At 35.9% G+C, this 9,246-nt stretch overlaps 1 long non-coding RNA gene across 1 annotated transcript; it reads right to left on the minus strand.

Annotated features, from left to right (window-relative positions):
* Positions 1-1,934: 1,934 nt before the first annotated feature.
* LOC141483701 (uncharacterized) lies at positions 1,935-6,211 on the minus strand. The gene is made up of 3 exons (XR_012466233.1): positions 3,786-6,211; positions 3,217-3,520; positions 1,935-2,875 (listed from the first exon to the last, which is right to left on the minus strand). It is a non-coding gene; the product is annotated as an uncharacterized lncRNA (long non-coding RNA).
* Between the last annotated feature and the right edge of the window lie 3,035 nt (positions 6,212-9,246).

A 9,246-nucleotide genomic window follows, 5' to 3' on the forward strand; every position in this document is an offset into this window, starting at 1 on the left:
AACACGTCAACAAAGCGTTAAAACGTTGTTTTTTTCTATTTCCAAACCCTTGTATTCAACGGATTCGGGTTCCACCTTCTGCTTCGATAAGTTTTTTGAGGTTCAAATGGACACCAATATGTCTTGGAATAATCATGTCGCTGGAATTAACGAAATTGCACGCATCATTCGATACCTAACAAAGCATACCAGAACTTATAGTCACCGTGAGATCTCCTTTGGTATCTTCTAAATATTTCAGTTTTGAGTGAATGAATCATGTCAAATGCGACGATCCGACTATCATTGACGAAAATATGGTTCAGTGCCCTTTTGGTTGCCTCTTTTATTTTTTCTTTGATATGCTGCACGTGACGAGGCGACTTTTATTAACGAAGAAGCAGGTTAGTGCACATCTGACATGTTGCGCCATCTTTGTTTTTTCTCTGTCGATGAATTCTGCATTCGTTTCCATTTCATTTGATGTGCTGTACGTTGAGAACAAATCATTATTGACGAAAATACGGCTCATTACCCTTCTGACATGTTACGTTGTCTTTGTTTTTTTTTCTCTGTCGATGAATTCTGCATTTTTTTTCTTTTTCAGTCAATGTACTGCACGTTGAGATTCAATTGTCATTAACGGAGATGTGGCTTCGTTCCTTTCTGACATGTTGCGTCATCTTTGTTTTTTCTTTGTCGATAACATTCTGCATTCGTTTCTCTTTCATTTGATGTGCTGCACGTTAAGATCCAAATATCATGAGAGAAATTGTGACTTAATGTCTTTCTGACATGTTGCGCCATCTTTGTATTCTCTCGTCAATGAATTCTGGATTTTTTGTTCTTTCATTTGACGTGCTATAAGCGAAGATTCGATTATTATCAGCGAATATACAACTTAGTGCCCTTCTGACAGTTGCTCCATTTTTTTTCTAATAACTCATTCATTTCCACAAATCCTCACACATTTTCTACCACGCCACCACCTCCTACGCTGACTACGTCACTTTCAAAGTTTTAACATTTTATCATTATTATTATTATTATTCGACCCACATTCCTCAGTTCAATTTCATCTAAAACCATCATTCTACTGATATTTGATTTCTCCAGTCTTATTGGCTTACGACACCACTCTGTACCAGAAGTTAGGCTGATTGTTCCTCAAGTTTCGGTTCAGGAGTCTGAAAATTCGCAAAACGAACCTTCATACGACAAAGCGTGAACTTTAGTCATCTCCTGATGATGCTTACTTGGTAAGCGAAACGCGTTAAGTGTTAAATGACTGTCATATTGAAATAGGAAAAAAAAACGACAATAACGACGAAACGATAACGAATAAAGGCACGTAAACTGTTCGAAAACGCACGCATAACCGTCGCACGCAAAACTGTTGAATACTTCACTTTCCCCAATTTCGAACGTTAACTCTACAATACGACTCAGCATTATTTCTGCCAAAATTCGATAGAGAAGGGTTATGGGGGGTTCCAAACGACGTATTTCAAATATTGATTCACTCTGTATGTATGCGCTTATATTTCGTAGAATTTTCAATACGATTTTCACCACACTATGGCAAAATTTCCAACATGTGTGGGCTATTATTTCTGCAAACTGAAACTCACTTTTCAAGTGTAACTGAAAAAATGAATCGCAAACGTGTTATGATTTCGATATATTTTGAGGTAATAATATTTAATATCTAACGAATAGTCATAAAGAAAATTATTTGCATTGTATTCCGAAAGCTTACGAACCGTTTCGTGATCAATGAACACCGAATGAATTTCGTAATACTTGTTGAAGATCTTGACCTACCTTACTATTTATAAACATTCATATGCTGAAGTTGTAACTTTGCTCCGGTCACCGTACTACGACAAAATGCTTGATGTGCATTTTGAAGATAGTTGGAATAATGAATGGAATTGTGAGTACTGAGTGTTTTTGTTTCAGAATATCGAAGCAATTCATGTATTTCGATTCATGGCTTTGAATTATTTCATAACGATTTTTCATATTTGTCTGTATCGTTACTTTGTTATATTCATATGTCTGAGAATTCATTTCACTCCCTGTTATAATGGACTCGTGATCACACCAAACGACATTGTCATAAAAATTAAACTCAGGTTATCTACACATAATGAACTCGTCCGGTATCTATATCAAAGGATGCTATTTTGAAAGGGAATTTCGAAAAAACTACAATACGAAATGAATTTCCAAATATCATACTTGAAATTTAATGACAAATGTCAATAAACTATAATAGTGTCCTGAATAAAATTCAAGATATAAAATGCCACTTTTTGTTATATCGACCCAACGAATCAGAATTTAAAATGACAGACAAACTTATTTCCTTTATTTCTAAAATGTCCTGTTTTTGTCAACTTAGTATCTTTCAATATGATGTTTCTTCATCTCTATAAAATCTGGTATATAATTTTTTGTTATTGCACATTTTTGACAACTTTCCCTGTATAAGATAAGTTTTCATTTTCAAAAAAAGATGTGTGTGATATGTATTGTATTTATTTTGGTAGTATATTATAAAGCCATTTATATAAAATATCAACGTTATTGAGACTGCAGCTGAACAAATTTCCTTTGAAATGACCCATACAGAACGGCGTGTTTTTTTTGAATTTTGGAACACACCACGATTAATCTTCAAAGTCTTCCAAATTCATTACGGTTGTGTATATATTGAATAGACGCAGTTTGTCCAACAAATCACTGAATATCGACAAATTCAAGCCTCTATAGACTGAAAAAAATGGAAACTGCTGAGATTTGAATCTCGTTCTGGAAAGGTTGCTATGACGGTTTTGAATGTTGTTGTTGAGATGACTCTGACTGATACTGCACACGTTGATGTATTATTCTGAAATTAATTCGATTTTTCAATAAAAAAATACACTGAAATAAATTCGATTTTTCAATAAAAACATACACTAAAAATTTTTTTGCCAACAGAGAGGGTAATGTCTTTCATGAAGTAATTGCTACACTTATAATGAAAATAAAAAATCAAGTGTCATTCAAAATAAAGAATTTAAAACACATATTCTGCACGTACTAAGTGAAGGAAATATATTGTATGGAAACACTACTTTATGCGGATCATATCTGTGAGTGAGAATTTTTGACTCGAATGAAAAATATTGTATACACCCAAAAACTCTTTGCCTATAAAACAAAGAAAAAATTGGAAACAGTACTAACCTTAATTTTGTACAATCTCAAATGAAACGACAAGATTCGGTTTCCCAATGTCCATCAACCCTTTGAACACAATAGCGTATTTTCCTGATGAAAATTCTTCTAAGTGAGGACGATACGCCTCCGTCACTCGGTGGGGCAGAAATGATACTTTATCTCCCAAATCTAACAAGACCGCCTCACCAAATTTTCCTTCCACGATTTTGGCAGTGAATATCCTCTGCGGCATCTCCACAGGCAAATCTACTACTTTGATACTTGGCTTTCTCTTCACGATCGAACTTGCATTCAACTTTTGTAAATCCATCTGTGAAAAATAAAAAATGAAAGCTTTATGTTTTGATTGACAATATATGCGAATACTATCTCAAACAAACCACGACATGTAAAACATTTGACTGAAATCATCCAACATATATATATATATATATATATATATATATATATATATATATATATATATATCGAGAAAAATTTTGGAAATCAAATGATTCAACAATTCTCACCAATTTTCAAATAAATTACATTTGAATAAATTCATCTGAGGAAAAAGTCAAACCTAAAACACTTACTTTCAAATAGAATCGGTGCACTTGTCACTGGTATCACTTTCAACGGATGCAACTAACTCATTTCGCCATGCATGACGTATTTATAGTAAAATAAGTGATGACATATTTCAAAATGAAACAAAGAGCCTTTGTTTTGTCGCTTTGAGAACTGCGTATCTCCGGATGTAGATTCGACATTGACAGTGATCAATGTCACTTTGGGTTTAAATATAAAAATTAGTGATGACATATTCTGAAATGAAACAAAAAAAAAATCAAAGAGTCTTTGTTAGATGCATATTCAGCGTTGACATTGATCCATGTCACCTTGGATTTGAATAGCGCAACAAACACATGAATTCTGCTTTTTTTCCCCCATTTTATTTGAAATGCTACATGTGATGATGCGACTATTATTAGTGAAGATACAACTTTGGGCCCTCTTGGCATCGTCTCCGTTTTTTTTTTCTCTGTTGATGAATTCTGCATTCGTTTCCCTTTCATTTGATGTGCTGCACGTTGAGATCCAACTATCATTAACAAAGATGTTGCTTAGTGTCACTCTGACATACTGCGCCATCTTTGTTTTTTCTCTGTCGATGAATTTTGCATTTCTTTTCCTTTCATTTGACGTGCTGTACGTGACGATTCGACAATTATTAACGAAAATGTGGCTTTGTGCCCTTCTGACATGTTGCGTCAGATTTGCTTTTTCTCTGAGGATGAATTCTGCATTCGTTTCCCTTTCATTTGATGTGCTGCACGTTGAGATTCAGTTATCATTAATAAAGATGTGGGTTAGTGCCCTTCTGACATGTTGCACCATATTTGTTTTTTCGTTGTCGATGAATTCTGCAATTTTTCTTCTTTCAGTTGACATGATGTACGTAACGATCCGAAGTTTTTTCAATGATTCTCTTTGCAATTCTTCCTATGCTGTTTCACATTAGGCGCTCGATATTATATTTTTCATTGTCTACACATTAAATCATTTGAAATGAGTAGCCACACCGACCTGTTGCGACTAGTATAGCAGAAATAGGTTATGAGGTCCTTTTGGCTTCGTAAAATGATTAACCATGTTTTTTGACATCTAAACGAATCCATTGATGTCAAAATTATCGGAATCGGACGACCGGAAGTAAAAACCGGAAGTGACCTGTTTTTGACGGATTCGAAACCTTCTCACCCTAAGGAATCCAAAAATACCATATGTTTCAGTATACGATGATTATTTCATTTTTTTTGTCAACAAATTATGTGTTTTGAATCAAACTTTTGCAATTACATTACACTCGTAGTTGTTCATAACCCAACAACTTTTAATTTCAAATATGTTCAATGATTTTCTTCAAATGTGCCATTCTTTCTATGCTATTTCACATTAGATGCTCGATATTATACTTTTCATAATCTACAAATGACATCATTTGAAATGAGTACCCACATCGGTCTGTTGCTGCTAGTATAATGAAAATAGGTTATAAGGTCCTTTTGGCTTCGACAAATGATTAATTATGTTTCATGACATCTAAACGAATCCATTGATGTTGAAATCATCGAAATCGGAGGACCGGAAGTGAAAACCGGAAGTGGTCGTTTTTTGATGGTTTCGAATCCTTCTCACCCTAAGGAATCCAAATATATCATATGTTTCAGTATCCAATAATTTTTTTCATTTTCTTTGTCAATAAATTCTGCGTTTTGAATCAAGCTTCTGCAATTGGAATAAACTTATAGTTGTTCATAACCCAACATTTTTTAATTACAAGTTTGTTGAATTTGCAATTCTTCCTATGTTATTTCACATTCGGCCTTGGATATTATATTCATTACGCCATATTTGTTTTTTCTCTGTCGACGAATTCTCCATTTCTTATCCTTTCATTTGACATGCCGTATGCGACGATCTGATCATTATTAGTAAATATACAACTCAGTGCCCTTCTGACAGTTGCGCTATTATTCTTTGTAATAACCCATTCATTATCACACACGCCACCACCTATCACGCTGAATACGTCACTTTCAAGCTTTTAATGTTTTATCACTATTATTATTATTATTCGACCCTCATTCTCCAGTTCAATTTCATCTAGCACAATCAATCGAGCGATATTTGATTTCTCCATTCTGATTGGCTGACCGACACTACTCTGTAACAGAAGTTAGGTTGGGTGTTCCACAAGGTTCCGTTCAAGAGTCTGAAAATTCGCAAAATAATCATTTCCTAATGATGCTAACTTGGTTAGCGAAACGCGTTAAATGATAAATGACTGTCATATTGAAACACGAAAAACCGTTACGACAATAACGATGAAACGGTAACGAATGAACGCACGGAAAACGGTCGAAAACGCACGAAAAACGATCGAAAACGCACGAAAAACGATCGTAAACGCACGAAAAACGATCGTGAACGCACGAAAAACGATCGAAAACGCACGGAAAACCGCGTATTTTGAAATGTCATTGTCGAATACTTCGCTCCCCCATTGCCCTCACGTTGAGTCCACAAAGCTTAACCTCTCGACACTTTTGGATCTCCTCTTTCTCCTGATGATGCTAACTTGGTTAACAAAGATACGAGACTTCCGACATGTTGGAATGCTAGACTTCTGTTGAACCGACATGTTTTTTCTTAAATTTATTTTGACGTACCCTGTACACTTCGACGTTATGTTTGTTTTCAATGATGTATTTTGAGACACCCCGTATACAATGACGGATGGCAGATTGTCATATTTTTTCTTAAATCTGATTCATTATTATAAAATATATCATTTTCGCGCTTCCAATTTTCGTCGAGTAGTTCACGATTAATTCCAAAACCGGCAACGCTACATTGCCCCATAAACAATGATTTATTGTACAACTGGCAACGTCGAACCTGCCATGCTGGCATGTATTGACATTTGACAGATGCAGTCTTATGAGTCTAGTGTTTACAGTGTCCTTCTTCAACCAATAGATAGTTCAGCTAGTGACTCATAGATGAATCTGTGTGTTCTATAACTTAATTTTCAAACCGGCAACGCTACATTACTCCATAAACATTGATTTATTGTACAACTGGCAACGCCGAACCTGCCATGCTGGCATGTATTGACATTTGACAGATGCAGTCTTATGAGTCTAGTGTCTACAGTGTCCTTCTTCAACCAATAGATAGTTCAGCTAGTGACTCATAGATGACTCTGTGTGTTCTATAACTTAATTTTCAAACCGGCAACGCTACATTACTCCATAAACATTGATTTATTGTACAACTGGCAACGCCGAACCTGCCATGCTGGCATGTATTGACATTTGACAGATGCAGTCTTATGAGTCTAGTGTCTACAGTGTCCTTCTTCAACCAATAGATAGTTCAGCTAGTGACTCATAGATGACTCTGTGTATTCTATAACTTAATTTTCAAACCGGCAACGCTACATTACTCCATAAATATTGATTTATTGTACAACTGGCAACACCTGCTTGCACTAGCAACCGGTAAATCTCGATACCATCTCCATCTCTCTTTGCATCGATTACGTCACACGCGCCTCTCGCTCTTACACACACATACACATCTTTACATGAAATATTAATTATTTCCCAAATCTAAGTATATTTTCCTATCTTCAATATGATAATGATGATTACAATCTACGGAAATAAAAAATAATGCTGTCAAGTATAATGAATGAGTCAATTTCGGTCCTGACAAAACTAACGCTATAAATACCCAACATTCGCAGTTAACTTCAATATCTTACGATGGTGTAGAGGCTAAGGACAATGTCTACGGCGCGGACGACCCAGGTTCGAATCTCATAACTATAAGCTTTTTTTATTTAAAATCACGTGACTGAAGGGGCTGAGGGAACTGATAGGTTAGGTGGAGTACCAAGGGGGCCGATAGGTTAGGTGGAGTACCAAGGGGGCCGAGGGGCGGAGTTCCACGCTAAAATCGCTACTATACTCGTTCCATCCTGCGTCGATTTCGATGACGCTGATAGGTTACCCCCACTCCCATTGCGCCAGAACATACGTTGTTACACTACTAATGGTGTTCAAAGTCGTTCCCCTTCAAATCTCAATCCAGTGGATTTTTATACCAGCGTTAACATTTCCGTCTTCGTTCATAAATAATAATTTCATTGTACTAAGGGGTTACGGTAGTAGAAAATCTGTGTCATGGAGATCGTCATATTTTTTTACAAATGGCATCTATGTAAAAAAGCATGGGGGTCCCCGTGACTGATGTTCTCCTACCGTTCCTCTTAAATAGTTTACTACAATGTAATATAACAAAAACCTAAGCCACAGCAACGCGTGGCCGGGTCTAGTAATACATATTCAGAAGTTTGTGGAGGAGTGAGGTGTAAATGTTCTCACCAGTTCATGTACGGAAATCATTCTGATGATATTTATTTCCGAAAATAAACCCATAAGTACTGTGGCTGCAAGGAACCAACTGCACCAGCTAGAAACGTTCTCCTTAATATCTTCGGTAACCTGTAGCTATCCAGTTCGGAATATATAATGATAATATCGGATGTTGGAAGTATAACATTTTCACCTTGATGCTTGCAGCAATTTACCCATACGAGGGTATCAACCTCTCGATACATTGGATTTAGCCTAGCAAGTTTTTTTTAACTTCTGGTTTGAGTGAATCATCGTTTGAGCGTAAGCGTTTGCTGACACGATACAGATTCTGGCTCCGGCTGCTCAAGACTTTGATGCAAGGCAAATTCATACAGATATATGACTCTCAGTGTCTGAATGGTCTCAGAGTCCTGCATCCTTTCGGAACAGATTCGACTTCATTTTAGGACTTTTTACTCTATGAGTGACACCTCATCTAACGCCCTCGCTTTACGTTGTGGGGAGCGTTAGGTTTGGTTGGAAACGTGAAATGAAAGATAGGAATACAGACATTTGTTTTGGTGTGGGTTCTGTAAATTTTCTCCAAAACAAAAAAAAATCTATCAAACACGAAATTCGGGTTTATCAATAACCAGTGAATGAAGTTTTTTTACTTTAAAAAATCTTGAAGACAACGTTTCATTTCCGCCATGAAGACATATAAAGAAATATCATCTATAGGTTGACATCATTCATCTGCATAGCCTTATAGTGATGCAAAACTAACCATTACTGTTTCGAATCTCATTGAATAAGTTCGCTATAGATTTTGCTATTCAGTCACCAAAAGCCTTTATTGAATTTCAAACGAGGTTCTATTCCATTATCTGGACAACTGACAAACAAACCAATATTGGATAAACATAGGGCTTACATTAATTAATCCATTTTTTATGTCCGAGATTAATGATGATGTATTATGTATGTATTTGGCTATTCATCATGCGTTAACATTGCCTAATTCGACTGCACCGGTATTCAAAACATCTAATCCGATTTGGGGAATTAATAATAGAGCATTATTTTATTGGAATGGAATGACGTTTCGAGTTTTCCACTGAACGGT

The sequence above is a fragment of the Leptinotarsa decemlineata genome, unplaced genomic scaffold, assembly GCF_025532065.1.
Source record: "Leptinotarsa decemlineata unplaced genomic scaffold, Ldec_3_MD MMD2_tig00003902_RagTag_RagTag, whole genome shotgun sequence".
In the NCBI taxonomy this organism is placed as follows: domain Eukaryota; kingdom Metazoa; phylum Arthropoda; class Insecta; order Coleoptera; family Chrysomelidae; genus Leptinotarsa; species Leptinotarsa decemlineata.